Source organism: Rhyacophila brunnea, unplaced genomic scaffold, assembly GCF_057557595.1.
Source record: "Rhyacophila brunnea isolate RB1 unplaced genomic scaffold, BYU_Rbru_1.0 scaffold_6, whole genome shotgun sequence".
Lineage (NCBI taxonomy): Eukaryota > Metazoa > Arthropoda > Insecta > Trichoptera > Rhyacophilidae > Rhyacophila > Rhyacophila brunnea.
The window spans coordinates 23,252,309-23,274,280 of NW_028233276.1; the positions used below are offsets into that span (position 1 = coordinate 23,252,309).

Here is a 21,972-nt window from a genome sequence, read left to right on the forward strand (position 1 = left end):
TGATATTGATAACTATTTTTATATCAATCGATTCATAATTATATGTTAAAACATATCCAAGCTGGAGTGATTATGGAGTATTTACATTGGTAGATACACCTGGAACTTATAATGTGAAGCGCTTGTAGACGACTAAAAAAATGTGTTAGTAATTAGCCGATAGGAAAGCTTTACAGGTGACGTCTATTAACTCGGACTAAAAATAAATTAACTCGCAGATAAGCCGAGTTGAATTATAATATACTGGCCCCGCGGGGTAATAATTAATAATATGAGTGAAGTGAAAAATACAACTTTTTCCATGGAGGCAAACAACGAAATTCCGTATTTTTTGTCCGGTTTTAAATAACATAATCTATTTACCTAGTAAAATTTACAAATGCAAACAAACCTCACGATAGATCTCATTTATTCGATAATTAGTATTTTTTAGTAACCATCAACCACTCCTTGAAAAGCGGGTTAATTGGGTAATGTAATTAGCAGCAGTAAGCGTAGCACGGGACAAGGCCGCATTCCGTGGCTTAGGAACATCCGTGATGGGTACGAAGGGTAGCTGTTCTGGGAGCAGATGACACGGCAATGATCGCCCTTATGGTAACCGACATCTAGGGGATGGTATGATAAGAAGAAAACTTAGAATATAATGTTTAACTACTTTGTCTTTCGTTTAAAATAAACTTTTTTTTCGTATGCTAATGTAAGATTTAGGCTAGTTAGTACGTATGCTATGACAAAAAAATCTTCGTAAACAGGGAACTCAGAAATAATGGGAACTGAAATATCTAACGGGTAAGGAGAAGCAGGCAACCGATCTCGAGTAAGGAAGAATACGGGATAAATTTAAATACGTGTCAAGAATACGTCATACGTCGGATACTGACAACTGCTCTCGGTTTATGCATTGACGCTCATTTAATATTGGTGTATTACACACACTATTGCATGTCTATAATGCGTGGTTCATTTGTGTAGGACACTCACACATTAAAAACCCTTCGTCAAAATGTACTGTATTGGTATTAGTCTATCGGAATTCTATTTATTATCTGTTCTGTGTTCGTAAATATTAAAATTTGGGATGATTCCAGAAACATTTCAAATAAAATTGGACGGAATTGGACTTGCACCCAAATCCATCGCGATCCAAGAGAGAAGTTTTGCATATTGTCGGTAGCTTAATCGGCAAAGCTTCTCCAGCCCAGATAAAGATGTGAAAATATAAGCTATCATCCCATTTGGTTTGTAATTCTCAGGTTATTCCAAAAATTATGTATAATAGGTACTATGTTCAATAAAAAAAGTCCTACTTAAATCTTATACAATAATAATATATGTTAAATATATACTAATATAATAATATTATGTATCGAACGTGTATGCTGTGTCTTTTCGTGAAAAATGTGACTTGAACTAGTATTGCATTCACCTGGCGAATTATCAGCGTTAATAGAACCCAAAGTCTTAACTAAAACAACCAGAATAATAAAATCGTTGTATATTAAAAGAACAAATCACTTGCATTTTGCCATTTTCTCATATTACGTAAAAACAAAAACAAAAAGATACATAGCAAAGCCTGTAGCAAATTGCCCACTCTATCAAACTTACGAATAGAGAAAAAAGATAAATAAATAACTATGCTTCCTATAAAACAGATTAAAAAACCAATTCATCTCTGGTAATGAAATAAAATGTATAACACTAATAGGCTATCCATAAATTATTTCGAAAATTGGATGTCCGTGCATAGCCGATGTTCATAATATTATCAATTATTTAAATATTCAACCGATTAACCAGACTAATTGCTTCCAATTTATGAAAAAAAAATGTGTGGGTGAAATGTAAAATAGGTCTTAGTAAATGTATCTAACGTTGCATTAATCAAGAAGAAAATGGGTTCAAAATTTAAAATAATGTAAAAGCTTTTTATGTGTAGGAGTATTATTACTGTTTGGTGTTTACCTATTATTTACCTTTTTACCTACGTTATTTTATACGTCATGATTATTTATGGTTGATACTTTTCGATTGGCTATGTTAGATTGAGTGATAGAGGGAAGTTTGATTGGCATGTTGCATGGATAATGTTAGTAATGTTTTGTTGATTTTGTTAACTTTATTTTCATCTTGCGTCGTTCATCGATTTACTTTTGTACTGTCGAAATTACATTAATTATCCCTAGGAATGTAAAAATGAATACAGTTTTAATTAAAATGTAGTTTTTCTTTGACCATTTTTTCCTGGTTCCACATTCATGCATTTTATACTTTTCCGATGCAACAAGGTCTCTATCAGAACGCCGGCAATCGCCGGTGCTTCCGCTATAAATAATATATCGCATCTATAGTAATGATGATTGAAATGCTGTCTATGATTTTCTCTTGGTTTATATTTATAAAGTTATGGGTCTCGCGTTCGAATCCCTGGTCCATATGATGTTTTACAATCTTTATCTGGATCCAAAGTAGGTACCTAATAGGTTGAGCTAATATCCATATATCATAAAAACAAAAATCTGTTAATACAACCTCCCCTCTGTGGAGGCCCACATATATATTATGACCAAACATGGTAAAAAAAATAAGCAGAAGTTATACCTACATATTATTGTGTACTTTATACGGAAATTTGAAAGTGCATTTGCTGAAGAAAACATCAGGAAAATGCAAATATCTACAGATCATAATATTATGTAGTAATGTTTATTCACATAATACGAGAAAAAATGTATGCGGTTCTGATCGAGGATTCTCGAAAAATAATCAGAAAGGGTGAATAATCTCGAGAAATAATTTTTCATAAATTTTGAGAATTGTCATTTTTCGAGAAATAATCAATAAAAAACTGGAGAATTCGTTAAATTGAGGCAAAAATAACAAAGGGGAGTTGAAACGGAAAAAGAAAGATGCCCATCGGAACAGGAAAATTAAAAAAAAAAAAAAAAAAAATCTCTTGACTTTGAAACTAAACGGAATTTTGTTGATTCGCCGGTGAAATTTTTTTTTGGCATGAAAAGCTAAAAACTTTGAACCAAAACGGAATTAGTAATATTCGAGTAGTAGAAAATAGTAGATTGACTCTTGACAATAATAAAATTGTCAAGAGTCAAGGGCTTCAGAGAGTGTTAAGAGCCGTTAGTTAAAATTTGTCGCAATTAAGTATGATGCCTATTGCACAGTGGTCTATGTGCATGGGCGCGAAACCCGAGAGATGCAGGTTCGATTCTTGCTGGGTGTCTTACTTTTTTCAAAAAAGATTTTTTCTATTGGTTATAATATATTTTCTCAGAAGTGTTTTTAAAATTATGTAGGTATGTTCAATAATAATTGTCAAATTATTTCCATGATACCATGACGTAATAGCCATCCACTAAATTTACCTTACTCCGGAAACTGGCGTCTGACAATCTTACAACAGGGAGCTAGAATTTGTTTACAACGCAGACAAATAAAATCGATAATGTTATCCAATAAGGAATTGGCTTCTCATCCAAGGGCTCCGGGTTCGATTCCTAGTGAAGTCACAACACGTTTATAACATTATGTGATTGATTCACTTCTACTACGACATTGTTACACTGCACTACTGTCATTGGGCAGCATGCTCTGCTGTAATGTTAAAAAAATAATGTCCAAAATTAGCAATACCTACAGTATTAATATATGTATACTAAATTGGCTTCCTTTCGGAAATTCGGCAGAAGCTGGCTTCTGACGGTGTTATCACAGTGGTAGCTGCATCGCAGACAAGCATTAATACGACATTAATATGTGTTATTTGGTGATTAATGCAGAAATTAATGCTCAGATAACACCGTGTGCCGGAAGGCGGAAATAGCAAATCACGGCAGTCGGGCCTCGTCCCTTACCGTGACTAGTCGTTCGATAAGTTCTCAAAAATTAATAATAATAATTATAATATTATAAACTGTACGCTGTCTGCTTGATCTGTAAAATAGTAGAGCCGAGCAGGATAACCCGTTACAACAAGCGCCTATGTAAACACTGTGGGCAATTGTAACTTCTTACATAGTGTTATATTATAGCCTACTTCTCTCGCACATAAAAACTAGTCTACTGCAACACGTCGAATTTTTCGATGTGATTTTTTGTCATTCGCAAAACCCGTCATGTAACTTAATGTACTGATGCACACAGCGTCAGTGCGATATTTTTAGTAAACATCTGCTTGTAAACAAATATTTCTTGTTGTTGTTCCTTTTTCATTCGTTTTGACTAGCCGCGTGATGGCACTCTCCTGCCATGGTCTCGCCTGTGCGCGCGGAAGAGAATTACAACATTGTCAGCTATATTGATTTATGACCATGTTCCAGTCAAGATAAGATGATTACGTATCTGCGACCGGGCTTACATTGTGTGGTGTTAAGAAATAATACACTACTTATATCAGTTTCTAATTGGATAAAAATGCACGTCCGCAGCATCGCGCATGCGCAGTGGTAATCATTGCAGTAACCAATAACACTTTGTTACCCGTCATTATGCTAGTTGCGTTTCATTAAATGTTATAAGAATTTGCCGTAAATAATTCTGTACCGCGGACCCGCTGGAGAAAGTACTACGCGGTTCGTGGTCCAACGTTACAAAATGTGTGGTCACTTTAACAGCTTGGTAGTGAAGATTAACTGTAGGGCGTAGGTATTTAATCATTTAATTATCTATTATGTTAGAGTATATTATGCAATTAAAAAAATACATATTATATTCAATATGTTTTTCCATCCAGCATATCCAATAAAAGAAAACAATTTTGGTTTTTGGCAAGAGGTGATGCTGGCGTGATGAGAAGTTGAGTAAATAACTGGAGTATGATTGTTGAGAGCGATTGCGTGTTTATTTGACAGATTGCCACAATTACAGTGATACAATAATACAATGATAAAAGATAACAGCGAGGTAGATATTTTAGCCTGAGACACGATGATACCTACAGAGTGACAGTTGTCTACCAAGATAATATGTGGAGTGAGATTCATTCAATCGTGGTAGCCTATTTATTGAACCCCTCATGCCGACACGAGTATTCCATGCCTTCGGTGAGAAATGCATTTTAACATAATATATATTAATAATTATTACTGTGGTAAATGTTCTTATTTGCAATTGGTAATTAGATTCGTGTGAAATTTGTATGCTAAAATGTATGTACTAAACAATCTTATTTTTGGCCGTCCACCTTTTTTTCGACCATGCCCGATCCTAATTATGGATCATATTATGGGCCTCCACAGAGTAAAGGTTTGTATTGACAGATTTTGTTTTTACGATGTCAGCCACTTGCTCAACCTATTAGGTCCATATCCTGTGGGTCCATAATTGAAAAACAATATATGTACTTGTCAGACCCAGGATTCGAACCTGGCACCCACGGCGTTATAGTCCAACGCTTAAGCCGCGCGGCCACCGTGGGTGTCCACATTATTCACTGAATAAGAACTAACCGATATCGCCGACTGCCTGTCTAAAAATGTAGGTATATAAAAATAATATTTACGCTATCGATTCGTGTGTCACGGATTTTGCTGACAATGTTTGTTTTCACAGGACTCGTTGATCGCCACAGGTTCTTAACCTGTCCTTTAAAATCCGTCCGTTTTGATTATGCCACCTTCGGTTACCGTACGAGATTGATAATATTAATGTTGATTAGATGGAAATGTAAACGTATTTACTGGATAATGACATCGATTTTGAAAATAATAACATTTTATTTACTTATGACGATGACAATAATTACAGTGACGAAATTTATATTAACTGTAATATTTGCAATCAAAAAGGCTGCGTATCAAAAGTAGCATCACAGCAACTGCTGGGTTAAATTCACAATGATGATTTTCATTAAAACATATTTACCTAGTGAGGATTGCATTTTTTAGATTTGTAAATATCATTAGTATAACTATAATACTAAAGAAAATAAATTTAATATCTATAAGCAATAATAATCACAGCAGAGCTCATAACACTAAAGAGATTTCGAATAGCGCATCTGGCGAAATTATATATGCAAACTGCGAATCACCCATAGCCAAATCAATTACTTTCGTATATTTAAGAAAAAAAGTAGGCACATAACCTTTTAAAACGTCATGCTTTAAGCGTCGCAGTGAAAGTGAAAGTAAAAAATAACATAGGTAATATTTTAATAATTGTAAAGACATTATGAATCAATTCATTTCAAAGAACCATTGCATATTTGATACAATATGGGACATGTCCAGCAGTTTATTTGGGTTAAACAGACAGAAGTTTTATTATCAGGTACAAATACATTCATCTCTGCCACTCTGCCACTCTGGGCAGTGTAACTTTATATAACTATATATATCTATATATAACTATCTAACTATCTTAACTGTATATAACTATCTAACTATCTTAGAAATAGAGAGCAAGGTGCAGAACCAACCTGCCACTGGTAATGCCAATTGGGAGGGCGATAACTATGTTCAACGAAATTGCTTCGGTTGTTGATATATTCCACCTACGTGAGGATGAGTATAGGTGGACGTTTTTTTATAAATTCTTAAAACAGGGTCTGCTTAACTCATCCGGTGTACTTCCTTGTACCTATTTAATTTATATTTTTTGTATTTACACATTTCTACTGTTTAATAACTTACTATCTATCTCTATCTTTTTTTTATGTTATACTGTTTTATATTTCTTTGTTTCTAAATGTCATGTTGTGAACGTCTTAAACTTATAATTTGTGCTGTCCACAATATTTTAAAAATAAATAAATTGAAATTAAATTGAATAGAGAATAATACTTAAAATAACTGACTACGGCGGTCATGCCCGAATTGCCTACAACTGCACTTATATGCTGAAGAATCGTGATTGAATGATTTGTTTGTAGGAAATACTTGTTTCGAAGTGTTTTTGATGGCCCTTCAATTTTTTAGATTTTTTTTCGTGGGAATGTATGTGGCTTATATTTTTATATTATCATTTGAGTTCATAGCTGTAAACATAAAATGAATCTTGCTACGTGTTTGTTGTAAAACAATAATGTTTTATTTGTGTACATAAACCCATTAATGGCTGTTTGAATAAATTCATTCTAAATTTTTATTGTTGTGAATAAGGTTGTTAAATTTTATTTAGAGAATGAGAAACAGGAGCGTTGTAAATCAGAAAGCCTAGTTAAATAATAAAATAGTTATACTTAAATGAATATTGAACACTATTTTACCGACCCTTATTAGCTAACATTATTAAAAAAATAGATTATTTTGTAATGAATTGTATTTTATTTCGTAAAATTTTATCTACACAATATTTGATAAGACATACCATTCCAAATGTTCAGTGACGTCCCGTGGGGGGGGAGTCATGCGTTGTAAAGGGCGGCATATTATAAAGGGGAAATAATTTTCGTAAGGGTGTTACAAACGTTCACGTAGGTACCTAACTCCGTCACTGTTTAACAGTAAGTTTCTTGGAAATGCTGTAATTATCAGTAGATAGCTGGCAAATGTATGTAAATTTAAAGACTTTTTGTGTAGATATTTATTTGTCTATTTAAAATCGCCGAAAATAAATAATAAAACGGGTAAGTGAATACCCAACGATTTTGCAACTAAGTAATATGAAATGGGGCAACATTCCTAAGTCTGTGTGTGTACGGGCGGCACTTTGCCTAGGGACGTCACTGCAAAAGCAAAGGTTTGTTGGTAGTCGTTCACATAATAACCTAAAAGAATGATTTAGATTCAAATAATATATCCATATTCAATCTTTCACTTACACTACATCGTATTTAAATGTTATCGCGTAACCTACGTTCCAAAATAGTATAGATACATCATCACTTCAGTTGTTACTGGTTGTAAGAACAATAATAATATTGTTGATTAGAATGCTTGTGATGTTTGTCAATTCTATGATATTCGAGTTAATTTTTATTTTAACATAAAATAGAAATTGTCAATTTTCCTTATGCTAATTATTTTACCAGGCATCAGTGTAGTATTTCCAGATCGCGGAAAATTTTTAGAGTAGAAAGCAGACATAGTGAAAGGAAAATATCATCCTGAAATGATCAAATTATGGTTATAACCATAGAAATTAATGGTTTATTGTTAAAAAATGCCTGCTGAAAAATGTTTTCGATTAATATTATATAATTAATATATTAATTGTTTTGCACTTTCGGCTTGTTATTATACTATATATAAAAAAATATTGTTTTACACGTATATGAAAAGTGCAAGTCGGTAATACAATATAAAAATGCATTTTTTTATTCAATTTTGTGGTCGTCTATCTGTTAAATTATATTATTATTAAATATTTAAATATCGTTTAATCTACACCTGTTAATGATTACCGTATGTATCATAATAAAAAAATAACCAATCACAGGTGCGCTTAATATTTGTAGGTAGTATAGGTACAAGTTTTGTATCACGTAAAAGGCACAATATTTTTTTTTACTGCTCCGTGCGCCAAAACACCTCTGCTTCTACGTAATCGCCAGTCCAATAAAAATAGTTTTTAGATAATCTAGTTTGACGATTTAATCCAAATATAATATGTGATATTGGTACACATATAGGTATGTCATGGCCCCAACATCTTGATGCGGGCCCCCAGGCCAGGATCTTGGGCGGGCCCCCTACCTATCGCTATGGTTAAAGACAGTCTGACGCTCTCCAGTATTGTTTTTCAAATGGTGTTCGAGGTCAAATAAAATTCAGAGTAATTTAGCGTTTTTTTAACACATGGAATTATGGAGTTGTCGAGTATTACTCAACACGTCACAATAACCATATATTTTTAAACGGTAATAACTCCAAAGGCGACTTTTTTTGCTATTAGAGCAAATTTAAGATGTGTATTTATCTCATTTATCTGGTCGACCCGTCACACTGTGCCCCTCCTGAGCCCTAGGCTAGAGCCCTGTCAGCTCCCCCCCTCCATGTGGGGGCCATGAGGTAAGTACATTGTAGTACAATTTCGGGTAGCAAAAATTTATATCAATCGATTAAAAGTAGTAATGCCTACTATATAGGTACACCATCATACACAAAGTTGCGATAACTTTACTGATATCAAAGTTGTGATAAATAATTTTCACCTAACAACAATTAACATGCCTAATAAATTGTAAAATAATAAAAATTTACTCACATAATATTGTAACTGAGTGCAGAATAAAATTGTATTCACCATTTATTCCAACTGAAACAAACAAAAAATATACAAATTTATTAAACACAGAAGTACATGAATCAACATACACAATCAATCAAAACATAGCATTATTATGGACGAGGGAGAACCATCAGCTAAGTATCACCAATGAGCTCAGCGATGGCGTGCTCGGAAAAGTCAGGATACTCCACAAAGACTCCATCAGATTGATGCAGCAGCTCATAGATAAATAATTGAGTCTAAAACACCAGAACATTGACAGCAGTAAGACAGAACATACACGTAAACGTATGAGAATGTTGGCAGGTGGTACAGCCACCTGGTAATATTTGCTAGTTATAAAAAGTAGCTAGGTTATATTACGAATAAAGTATTGACTTTGTTCCATCCATCGATTTATAATTGTTGGCATAAACCACTCTCTGCTACTTTTTTTGTTATTGAACTTCAAAGTCTTATTTATCTTTCCATTTTATACACCGTTATTACATTTGAGAATACATATTATTTGTAATGGCTAGATCAAGCCCTCCGCAAGAGCCGAATTTAGTAAGTAATGTTTTATCAAGTGCATAGCCAACGCGCCAGTGTTGCCATAATATAATTTATAAAAACGTCGCTTGTAAAATTATAACATTGGAATAAATATTCGATATCTGGCAACACTACGACACGCGCACAGTCACACATATTTTCGAATAACCCAGGAAAGGGTCGCGGAGGAAGCGTGAAGGGGGCGAGGCAAGTGCGTGAAAAAGTTCGTCATGTTTTGAGGGACAAACACTTGCAATAGCTCTATCTATATTTTTCTATAATCTAAAGGCTAGATACATAGTATTACAATTTAGCTTAGTCATATGGTATTACAATTTACACTTTGAAGGTCATATACTCTTTCACACATATTTAGATACAGATAAATTCTTTGATATTTGGTTGAGCTAAAAACATCGCAAGATTAAGTGGTAATTTGATATGTTTGTCTACTTCAATTTTCAAGGAGCCTTTGTCTTTGGGAACCACGTAAGAGACATTGCCAAACAACGTTATCAATATCTTCATTATCACTTAAGGTTATTTATTATACACAAGCGAGCTAGGGATGCTGCAGGATTTTAATGATCAGCTCTGCAGCGATTAATTGTAACAATTATTTCCCTATGAAGCATGAAGAAGACGTATGAGAATCTTGATAGGTAATATTGTCACTTGGTAATATTTGGTATTTATATAATAATTACTTAGATTATGTATTGACTTTGTTCCCTCCATCGGTTAATAATAATTGTTGGCATAAACCACCCTCCGCTTCTAATGAGAGCAACAGTATCTGAGACAATCGCTGATTATAATTTACTATTGATTAACGATGACTTTCCAATGCCCTTCTAAAACTTAGTCCCAATCGTGTCTAATATCTCAACCTTCCCGCCATTGCGTTTTATTACATTGTAATGGCGATATAACATTATTATAATTGATAATATTGAACTTAATATTGCCATTGTTTATAATCTTCCTGTTTAACTATTGCGTCTCGGATAAGTTATTAATTGTTCAGAAAGTCTCTCGGGGTGAACCGTTAATGCATCAATTAATTTTACTTACAATGAACACTTAATAAAGGAATTCCATTTGTGAGGGAGAATCAAATACCACCAAATACTCAATGAAGATATTTTAGCAATGATGAATAAATACTCAGGTAATGCACAATATACAGCTGTTAACATGAAAAAGGACGTAACCCACACAAATAAAATCTTACATGAGGCACAAAAACGTTTTTGTTATGGTTTTCAGTCAAAGTTAAAATATACAATAGACATAAACCTTAAAAGTGCACGAAGATAATTATTTTTGTGTTTTATGTTCCCAATCTGATATTAATTATTGATAAACCATTTCTTTTATTCAATGAATAATTCAAAAGATTTTGAGAATGTGATATTCCATATTATATTACATATATAACACCTCTTTCTTTCAATTGACTTTTCTAGTTTTTCTAGAAAAACGTTAAACAACACGTCATTAAATAATAGTTTAATTAAAATGTCTGAAAGATAAATTAACAAATATAAATGTAGAACATTTAGTTCATAACTTGAAAACACCTCAGATATACCCACTAGAAAATGTATTATGTATTAATTACTGAGGTAATTAAAGAAAAACCAATAAACATGACGATTAAGGGTTTTTTCCACTTCAATTCTTTTTAAAAAATATATATAAGTGAATTTTAGATAATAATTTGGCATTTGCAGCTAACATCGTATGGACACATCATATGCGTGTATTTAGTCATATTCAATGTTATTATCCAATAAACCTATAAACCTCTTCACCTACCAACCTTGAAAGAATTAGGGGTTTACTCCTTTTTCCTGTAGGTATTCAACATACAAAAAGGCACCGGATCCTCTCTTTCATTACATCAACTATAAAGGAATAATATCACAATTCTTAGTATTTTGCAAACCGAATTAACTTTACTTTAAAACAATTTATTAAATTTAATATTCTGTGGTTTCCATTCCCAATTTTATAGCTACAAAAATGCTCCCGGTAGTGAAGCTATATTATCTGCATACTTCGAAAAAACATTTACACTTTTTATTTGGATAGATAGTTAGATTTTGATTAACCCCATGGAGGTAAAACGTAGCGTGATCGCTGTCGCGGGGCTGTTCGGCCGAAAGGCCTCTTGCAACTTGCAACGCGCAACTTGAAACGTTAAATGGCATTTTTCTCTATGAAATAATATAATACTCGGCGCTGTTACAAAGGAAAACGACTTGGCACAGTCTCACGACGGTTTCCTGTTTCGCCTTCATTAGTAGGGGCGGCAAAATTACGATGCGTTACCGCCCGCTAAACGGTCAAATCATTTTCCCATACAAATTTCACGAGATACGACCGTTCTCTTGAAATGGTAATAAATATCAAGGATTCCTCATGTTTGCGTATACTTTTTTGTGTTATTTAAACAAAAATAGTTATTCATTGGTGTGCGGTGACTTTTGCTTGTAAGGGATTCTGTTTTAAAATACATATTTGCCAAAAATATAATATTATTATCTACATCAGATTTTGTAACTAATTGGATCATATTCATGGTGAGCAGCTAATGAAATAGTTTATGTAATTTATCGCGGAGTGGTAGTTTTCGACATTCTAAACATATTTACATACATTCATAATAGTCGAGAAAGCCACAATCAATGTATAAAATAATAATTAAAACAATTCAAACCCGTATAGATTAGTCACAGAACAGATAATAAATAGAATTCCGATAGGCTTTCAATACGCTACATTTTGATGCAGGGTTTTGAAGTGTCATACGAAAATGAAACACGCATTATGCACGTGGAATAGTGTGTGTAATACACCAATATTAATTGGGCGTCAATGCATAAACCGAGAGCAGTTGTCAGAATTCGACGTATTACGTATTCTTGACACACGTGTTTAAGTTTATCCCGGGTTCTTCGTTACTTGAGATCGGTTACCTGCTACTCTTTACCCGTTAGGTATTTCAGTTCCCATTATTTCTGAGTTCCCTGAGATTAGTATAATAGTTTACCATAAAATTTCACAATAAATTTATAATAGTATTAATATTGTTAGTACCTAATTTATAAAATATTTCTAGGAATGCTCCACACCTACAGCATCTATGGACTGCATGCCACCGATAAGCAACCAAGTACCTATATATGTATTTTTTCGATCAGTTTTGTTTTCATGTGTGTTTGATTCAGTTCAAGGACCCAATTCAGTGGGCGAATCGCTACCAAATAAATGTCCATCAAAAAAAGTTTGTCAATATAACCGATACCATGTGAATGATCATAATAATGCTACGCTTATGAATGAATGAAGACATGTAATATTCTCCCGAGTGATGCCCATCAGCTGTCGTAAAAAAACTTTTGTAATTAAGTATTGCATTATGAAGTTTTAATGCGAAGTTTTTCATGATGATGATGATTGAATTTTTAAGTTTCTAATAACATCTTACAACACTTAAAACACTAATGGACTTAAATTGTTACGATTTGATCATTAAATAATCACGACTAAAAAGAAATTACTTACAAAAATTCGCGCTGATATTTTCATAGTCAGACTACAGCTAGTTATTGCATAATTTTGCAATACAATGCGATAACCTGTATGCAGTATAATAATACGATGATTTTTAATTTCATATTTCGTTCAATTATTTAAAGTATTACAAGTACCATTTTTTTTTAAATATGAAACAATCATCATTTTCTACAAATAGTTTACCATATTGCATTCGAAGTATAATCAATATCTATTACTACGATCGAAATTCACAGGAGAGTGTCACGGTCTGAATATAGTGAAGTTTTCATAAAATTATGATATAAACTAAATTCACAAATCTCGGAATCTAATTAACGCTTTTGTGGCAACCCTACTGCCGAGGTACAGGAGTTGAGAAAAGGGCATAGGGCAAAACTATTGCGGATAATTGCTTAATAAAGTTGATAAACACGGCTTTAGATCTTCGTAGGAGGGTCTAATTGCGAACAAACTCCGGCCACGCTACACAATTCTTTTAAACATTAAAAGTTAGCGAGTACTTTGTAACAGCTTGTTTGCCGCATACTTTTAATTCCTATGGATGCATACAGCATAATATAGGCTAAGGTATAAAGGTAATTAATCAATTAATTAATTAACAATAGTTTTTCTAAGATATATTCAGGTGGCTCAATTCGATTTGATGACTTCAGTGGCTAGATCAAACAGATTTCTACATTGTGTTGTGTGTTAACATGTCCATTTTGGCAGTTCCTTCAGCAGTATAAAGAGGTATTTTTTGCTAACATTAATTTTCTAATATTAATAAAGACTGAATATACTTCATGTTTCGATTATTTATTTAAATTGACCCATGTACTATCACAATAAGGTAATTGTGTACAGTGAAAACATTCCTGAATTTTAGAAAAGGAGTTTTAACTTTAGGTCTAAATATCTCAGTATTCATTTTGATGGACTTGATCCATAATTATTGTGAACCACCCATTTATTAAATATGTGTAACTATTGTACAGTTTTCTATCTGAGTTTTCTTCATGTTAGCCTCTAGTACTAGTATATGATAATATAATCATAATACAATAGTTATCATATTATATGGATCTTGGTTTATAATGAAAAGTCGGAAAACAATTTTCTGATTTCTGACGTTCGAAAAGATCCACCAATATAAGTTTTCAACTGAGTAGGGGCGCCACATGGTAACATTTGACATATTATTATCATTTTTATACTGTGATGAGATTAATTCTAAATTCGAACACCGACGATTTATGATAGTAGGTATATAATAAAGATTTTGAGAGCGATTATTTAGCCAAAAATAGGTGGCGCATACAATCAAAACCACGAAGCTCGCAAAGAATTTGGTAAATCCAACAAAATCCAGAAGGTCGGTTCAAATGGAATTTAAATACCCGGGGTCGGAATCGATATGAATTCACTTCCCTCCATTCTGTCTTTTGAACGGCCATTCACCGATTTGAAAATGGTTAAGTGTTGCATATTATATGATTTAAACTTTAAACTAAAGTAAAGTATGCAGACTCGCGTTTCTCTAACGTAACAAAATACTTAAATACTTCAGCTGAGGCATGGAGGCATGACTAGGCGATGCGCGGATTGTGCAAATGACACGAGCGGAACGAAATATAATTTGTCATAAAAATTCAACATGCGTCCTTTTAATGTTATGTTTATTATTATATTCGTAATAATAATAGTATATTCATTGACATGTTTTCTTTTTCAAGCACATGCGGAACGTTTTTTAGTCATCTTTACACGATTTAAGAATATATTTCTCCGACGCCATCACAAAACAAATTGACGTGTTCACATCTCAACTGTCAGTCTCCGATTGGCGACCACTGCGAAATTTCGTTCCACCTACTGTTGAAAATTATTTGCCGTTTCACTTATGTATGCTCTTAATTAAATACATAGGCACACAAATAGAAAAGGAAATAGAGTAGAAAGGGTACATAAACTAAGGGTGTCGTGAAACGAAAAAAAATTAGGACCATTGAAATAAGTGATAGATAAACTAGCGATATTTTAAATTTCAGTTTAAAGTAAGTTCTATCACTTAAGCGATCGATTCAAGCATCGCAGCCTTGAAAGAGATCTTGAAATCAAGTTCACCTTGCTGAACCAGAGAGAAGTATTGTCACCGGTCCAATGCTTATATGGGATTTGCGGCAACTGGAATGCCATTCAGCGTCTTTGGCGGAATGCGATTGACCACTGGTTATGCATCGCTGCACTACTGACACAAAAATGCAATTGTTTTTTATAGCCTCACAATGAAAATAGGAATTGCTATTGACTTTATAATATAACATTGACATTGTTCATGTATTTAATTAATTCTTTAATACAATGTTTATTATTAAAATATTATATAATATCTAACCATGCACCACTGTCTTTGTTTTAATTGAAATGCACAATTCACTGTGGTATTAAAAACTACTCCTACTAAGTTTTTTATTGACTAGCTACACTTATATAAATAAAATTAATATATTTTCAATTGTTTTAGAAAATATTCCTATGCATAACTAGGCACATAATCAATAATCTCAAATTTACCGATGATTTGTTGGGTTACCTAGTTATAATGAAATAAAAATATAATACTCATTGTTCTTCATTTTTTTTTTATTACATAATGAATAAAATACAACCACGACCTTTCGTGTAAGAAAGTGACAGTCTTTCATGTTAGTTGAGCACACGTACAGATCAAATCAGTTTGACACAACCTTATCTTTTCACTCGCACATCAATTCTACATAGTGCATAGTAGTATTCTTGAATATGGTGTCCATTATCAGGAGCCTCCTATAAGCTTATAATAGGCACTACCAGAAGAAAAATTTTCGATGTCTTTATTTTAACATTATAACATAACCATTTTCATTCAAACAAGAATTTTGACTACGTTTTATGCTCGCTTTTCACTCTCTCATACTCATACTATCTCACTTATGCTCTTAAATCAAGTTTGCCTACTCACGCCGGATGGTGTCTAATGCCGTGTCCACACTGGCAACAAGTTGCTGGAACTAGGTTGCGATAACTATCGTAAAATTCGGATTATCGTTCGGACCGATAGAAAAAATTGAACGCGACCACTAGTGGCCGAGCTGTGGCGTTCGGTGGCTGTGTGTGGAGGCTATAATCCTGGTGTTCTGATTTTTTTTAAATTCTTATGCAGCGCTTTCCTTCGTGGCCGCAGCCATGACATCTTCTGGATCAGGCACTTGTAGCTAAGCTACTCTCTCTAATTTTTATTAAATTGTCTAATTTTTCATTCTGCTAGAAATCATGTTTTCTTTATATTTGTATTATAATCTGCTTTATAATAAATAACATATTACTTTTAAATCTGAATATCATGTGGTGAACGTCTTGAATTAATATTCTGTTATGTCCATTATAATATGTGTTATATAAATATATATATATATATATATTTTATATAAATTCATGATTTAACAGAGTTTTCTCATTCTCACATGAAAAAACGTTCTCCTGAGAATAATTATTGTCACTGTTATTCCATACATTTATAGATACAATATAAATGGTACGTTTACATTTGACACTTATATTTATGTATGACACCATATTCACTAGGTGTAAACAGTAATTATATTTGTACCAGCCACTTATTTTGCGTGTGTCGACACTCACCTGTCACTTATTCAATCTACTTATATACCAGTGATGCCAACCGTACTATAATTATAGTACAATACTATAATTTTGATTCTGCAAAAAAATTAAAATACTATAATTTTACGCCAAATATGCCAAAATACTATAATTTTAAAGGATTCGAGCCGAAAAATGTTCCTGTACTATATTTTTTACAGAAATACTATAATTTTTACGCCTTTTTACTATAATCAGCATAGAAATAATTTCGACAATTTTTAATATGATCAATATTTTCAACCTGACAACTTTACATAATAAGCAAGTACAAAAATATACTGTTAGTATAATTGAATATAAATTTAATATGACGTAATATACATACATATTCTTTTTAACAATACAACAGGCTATGAGGCCCAATGACAGTAGTCTAGTGAAACAGTAGTGCAGTAGTGAAACGACCAAAAGTGAAAGGCTTTAAGAAAGTCACGTAAATGTATTTCGACCTCACCGGAAATCGAACCCAGAGGCCTGGGTGAGAGCCATAGATAACAGACGTATATATATATATATATATATAGATTCGTAAGTTCCATACAAGAAGATGCCCCCTATAATTGGCACCATCTATTGGCGTGACTAGAAGTTTTGGCTATGACAGAACCATAGATCCGAACCCAAAAAAGTATTTATAATTATAAAAACGAAATTGTGACAAAAATGAATAAAAGTCGATATTTCAATTCAGATAGGTACACTTTATTGCAATGATAATCATATTGACAAATTATGAGTAACAATATAAATTTATGAGGACATAATTATGTAATAATAATAATAGTAACGCACTCCCACCATGGAAATTATTTGTCAGCACTTCCTGTCAGATTGATGACTTCGTTAATTATTTCATATGTTGTGTAGCTTGAAGATTTCTTTATAAATTTTCATCGCTTGACGATCAACAACATATTGATGTAGATTCTGAAACAATAATTTTAAAATCTACTTAATCTCAAAATATAAAATGACAATGGTCGCCATTTACACTTTTGTACGAATGCGCAAATATAATATAGACATTTTATATAGGTAGGTACGTAATTTACTCAAACATAATCTTCTTTATATACCTACCTCTTTTTTATGTTTGCCTTGGTAGATTTGCAAACGTGAAAATTACAATAGGAAGGTACTATCATTATTTCGATACCACGACTGCAAAGAAATTTCAAGGGGCATACAATTGTATATACCTATAAACATAATATAATAAAAGTAGACTTACCCATTAACTTATTTTATCAGCTATCAGATTGCAAAACCTTTTTATCAATATGGTTTAAAAACGCCGAACAGCAATATTATTCTGACACTTGACACTTGGACGACTGCTTTTGTTTTGAAAATATCATGTAGAATTGACATGAAATTTGAAAAGACTGATCGAAAGCTCGAATGTTGATTGGCTGGACCATGGGTGAGCTCTGATTGGTCATTGAAATGGCCTTGTATCATGCGACTTCGTGTGTGACCGTGCTACCATCTATTCTGAAAACTGAGTATTAGGTGGTCACGGTCGCTGTATGGAACTTTCATCCCCCTGGCCCAGTAACCTATGCACTGGACCACGTGGCGCCTACATAGGATTGATTGAATGGTTATTCCTGAGCGATACTTGTACATCTATACCAGACATAGATAATAATATACGTACTCCATCTGGAGCATCTATGGGGGAAGAATTAATTGTCGGTCGGGTAAGTATAATTTTAACAAATTAATCAACAGCGAGTTGGTGTTGTTTCTCCCCCGTCGTTTTATAAGATGTAAATAGGACCAGTTCCAAATACCCAGCTGTGAAAACAATTACGGCTGCATTGAAAAAAATACACGTGCAATCGAAGAAGCTGCTATTTCAAGTAATTACTTGCGTGCCAAGATATTTCGGTATTTACGGCCATCATTAAAAACTTACGTTATTTATAATATTGATATTAATGGTTTCATTCAAGAGTTCTCTCAGATTAGGGCTGCCACTGACTGGAATAAAATTAACAAGAAGGACTAGAATATTTTTTAAAGCGCCCCTTATCGACATGGCAACATCTACATATTATAATAAAAATAAAATTATGTTAACGATACAATAAAGTAAATGCAGGGGATGAAATCGAACCACATACCTACCTAGATATTACTGTCACTCCGACTAATGAATTATCAACAATAGTCTCATCGAGGTGATATAAAATATAAAATGTAGCCGTATCACAGTTCACCGTGAGCTGTCATTTCGAAAAGAGTTAGATTAGGTTAGGTCAGCGATATCCAAACTGGGAGGCGCGGAGTGTCGCAAAGAGAGGCGCGAAATGTTTAACACAATTAATGTAGCCACAGGTTTGCAGTTTGCAAATGCATAGTTTATAAAACGGCCGCTAGTTATAAACTACACAAACAAACAGTCCTATAAAAGGTTGTTTGCAAACCTGTCTTAAAAAGAATATGGAGACTAATTTTATAATACCTTACTTCTATAGTATTGTCAAGCGCGCTGGCTATCTCGTGAAAAATATGAAATAAAAGGGTCAAATCATAATATTGAAATTTGAGGCAAATTTCTTTAGGAACGATAATTTTGTTGTTAAACTTGTCTATTTGGTTGAAATTAAAAAAACTGAGTGAATAAATCAATGCAAGGACCACTAATGCATTCACTGATTTAAAAAGACAGTGAAGGCAAAATCGGAGCTTTGGAAATCAAAATTACAAAAAAACGCCTCGTCTCCACTTTTAAACGATTTCTACGCCAGATATATTGAAGCAAACAAAAATCAATTTCCTGAGTTCTTGGTTAGTTTGCTAATGCACTTTTCACATTAATTTATTAATAGCAAAAAAAAATCGTTTGAAAAATTGGTTCAGGACATTAAATATTTTAAATATGTGGTTAAAAGAACCCGACCTGGGGGCCCGCTTCAGGATGTGGGGCCTATGATAGAATCCATTTGTCAATCAATGATGATGAATTTGGATCGACTACTATGTATTGAAATTGATTGTGTTAATAAACAAGCACATTCGTCGCATGAAAACCAAATTAAAAAATAAAATAAGTAGTAAAAACTTATTTATTTTTATATATTTTTTTTTCATTTTTGTATTAGTAAGTACATTGTTGACTAGTTAAAAAGGTGTCTGCATTATTTAACGAAATAAAGGGGGCGGGGCGCCAAGATTACATTTTTTAAAAGGGAGGCGTAGTAACAAAGTATGGATACCACTGGGTTAGGTTATGCGTTTTTCGTGGACCATTGCAGACAGTATGTTCAAATTGTATTAGATTCAATAGGAACACTAATCTGATAGATACGACTTGATACTTACGATAACCTACTTCTAACATACTTTTGAATCATTCAGAGTTTTATATAAATATCTACGACATTACTGTACCTATTTGTACCTATGTTTTTTTTTATTTCCCATGTATTCCGATGGGTTTTATTACGTTTGTTTAAGTGTTTTATTTAAACATGGATTTGATCTCAATGCTATACGACCATCGGTTTCTACAACATCTCACGGTGAGCTGTGATACGGCCAACAACATACATACATACATACATACATACATACATACATACATACGTGTAATTTTCCGGACACGACCCATCGATATGCGATATACCTAGACGTAAACCAATAATTTGATGATTTTTAAAAGTACTAGTTTGTAGTAAAAGTAATAACCGTTTACTAAGCTTACTTTAACAGAGTTTAACTTCTACCGTGCGTGTCCTGCGCACTCCTCAATATTTGATTTTTTAAACAAATTATAATTTATTTATATTATATTGAAGACAATCCTATTGGTAGATTATTCCGTTTGCACTTCTCGAAACATCGATACGACAATAACAATAAATGTTTCCCGAAAGTTGACCGATTCTCTTCCTAAAACTTAATCCAGCGCAATTCAAATATCTAATATAGCTTGCACATATCTATCGCCAATAAATACAGTGTGAGTCAAAATAATATTCTCCCTCTCTAAATTATATTATTATTATTATTGTGACAATTCGATGTAATAACTATCTTAAATGAACATGTTTTGCCAAAATGAAATCAATGCTCCTTCTTTAGGTTTAGTTCCAAACCAGGAATCGCTGATAAGTTATTACGGGTAATATAATCAAATATAGTGACAATTTCCCGGAACTCTACGACCCCTCATAACCTTGCAGCTGTCCTACAAGAGACATCTACGCACTGCGATAACAATAATGTCAACTAACGCAGGACGATTCGTTGAATCAGATAAAACAGGTCGGCTTGAGTGTATAGGTAGGTGAATTGCAAAAGCGAACAAAAGGGATGGAATTACATTATCTATAAAAGTATGATTAATATACTTATGTATATTTAAATACATATAATTTTTTTGGCGATAACTTAAGATACTAAGGTCAGTCCTGGCACTAGTGGGGCATGTAATTTTGACTGGTATCAATACCTACTACATTGAATAGTAAGAGTACCTATCTCCTTTTTTACATTGTATAGTCGATAGTGTATAATGTTGTGACAAGGCTAATCAGTGATCGTGCATAAAAACAACGATGCAATATACCAGTAGATATGTCTATTGAATTTTAAATTCGAGGTGCCCCTAAGCCAGTGATTCTCAACAATGTTCGCGAGAATTCACAAAAGCTTCTGAAAAAACTACAACAGTAAATCATTTTGAGAAAACAGTAATAAAAACGGTTTAAATGACAAATAAAACCATTTGAGATGTATGGTTTGATTAGATTAGATTATCAGTTTGAGAATAGCGCTTTTCTAAATATTTGTGGGATTATTCGATATTAGGAATGGAAAAGTTGTCAGAAATGCCCAAAATACTGAATGAATTTACATAAAACGCATTTTCTTATTTATATCACGGCCTGCCTACTTACTAACTGCTATATATCCTCTTTTTATTTAATATGATTGAACCAGGCAGAATTTTCCAAGATG

At 33.0% G+C, this 21,972-nt stretch overlaps 1 protein-coding gene across 4 annotated transcripts in view; it reads right to left on the minus strand.

The window, feature by feature from the left end:
* Positions 1–21,972, minus strand: part of cv-c (RhoGTPase activating protein) — a 705,315-nt gene that overhangs the window by 642,512 nt on the left and 40,831 nt on the right. For all 4 annotated transcript variants that reach the window (XM_085957156.1, XM_085957154.1, XM_085957155.1 and 1 more), the window contains exon 2: positions 9,169–9,219. The gene's annotated coding sequence lies outside the window, so the exon portion shown is untranslated. The remainder of the gene's footprint in view (positions 1–9,168; positions 9,220–21,972) is intronic.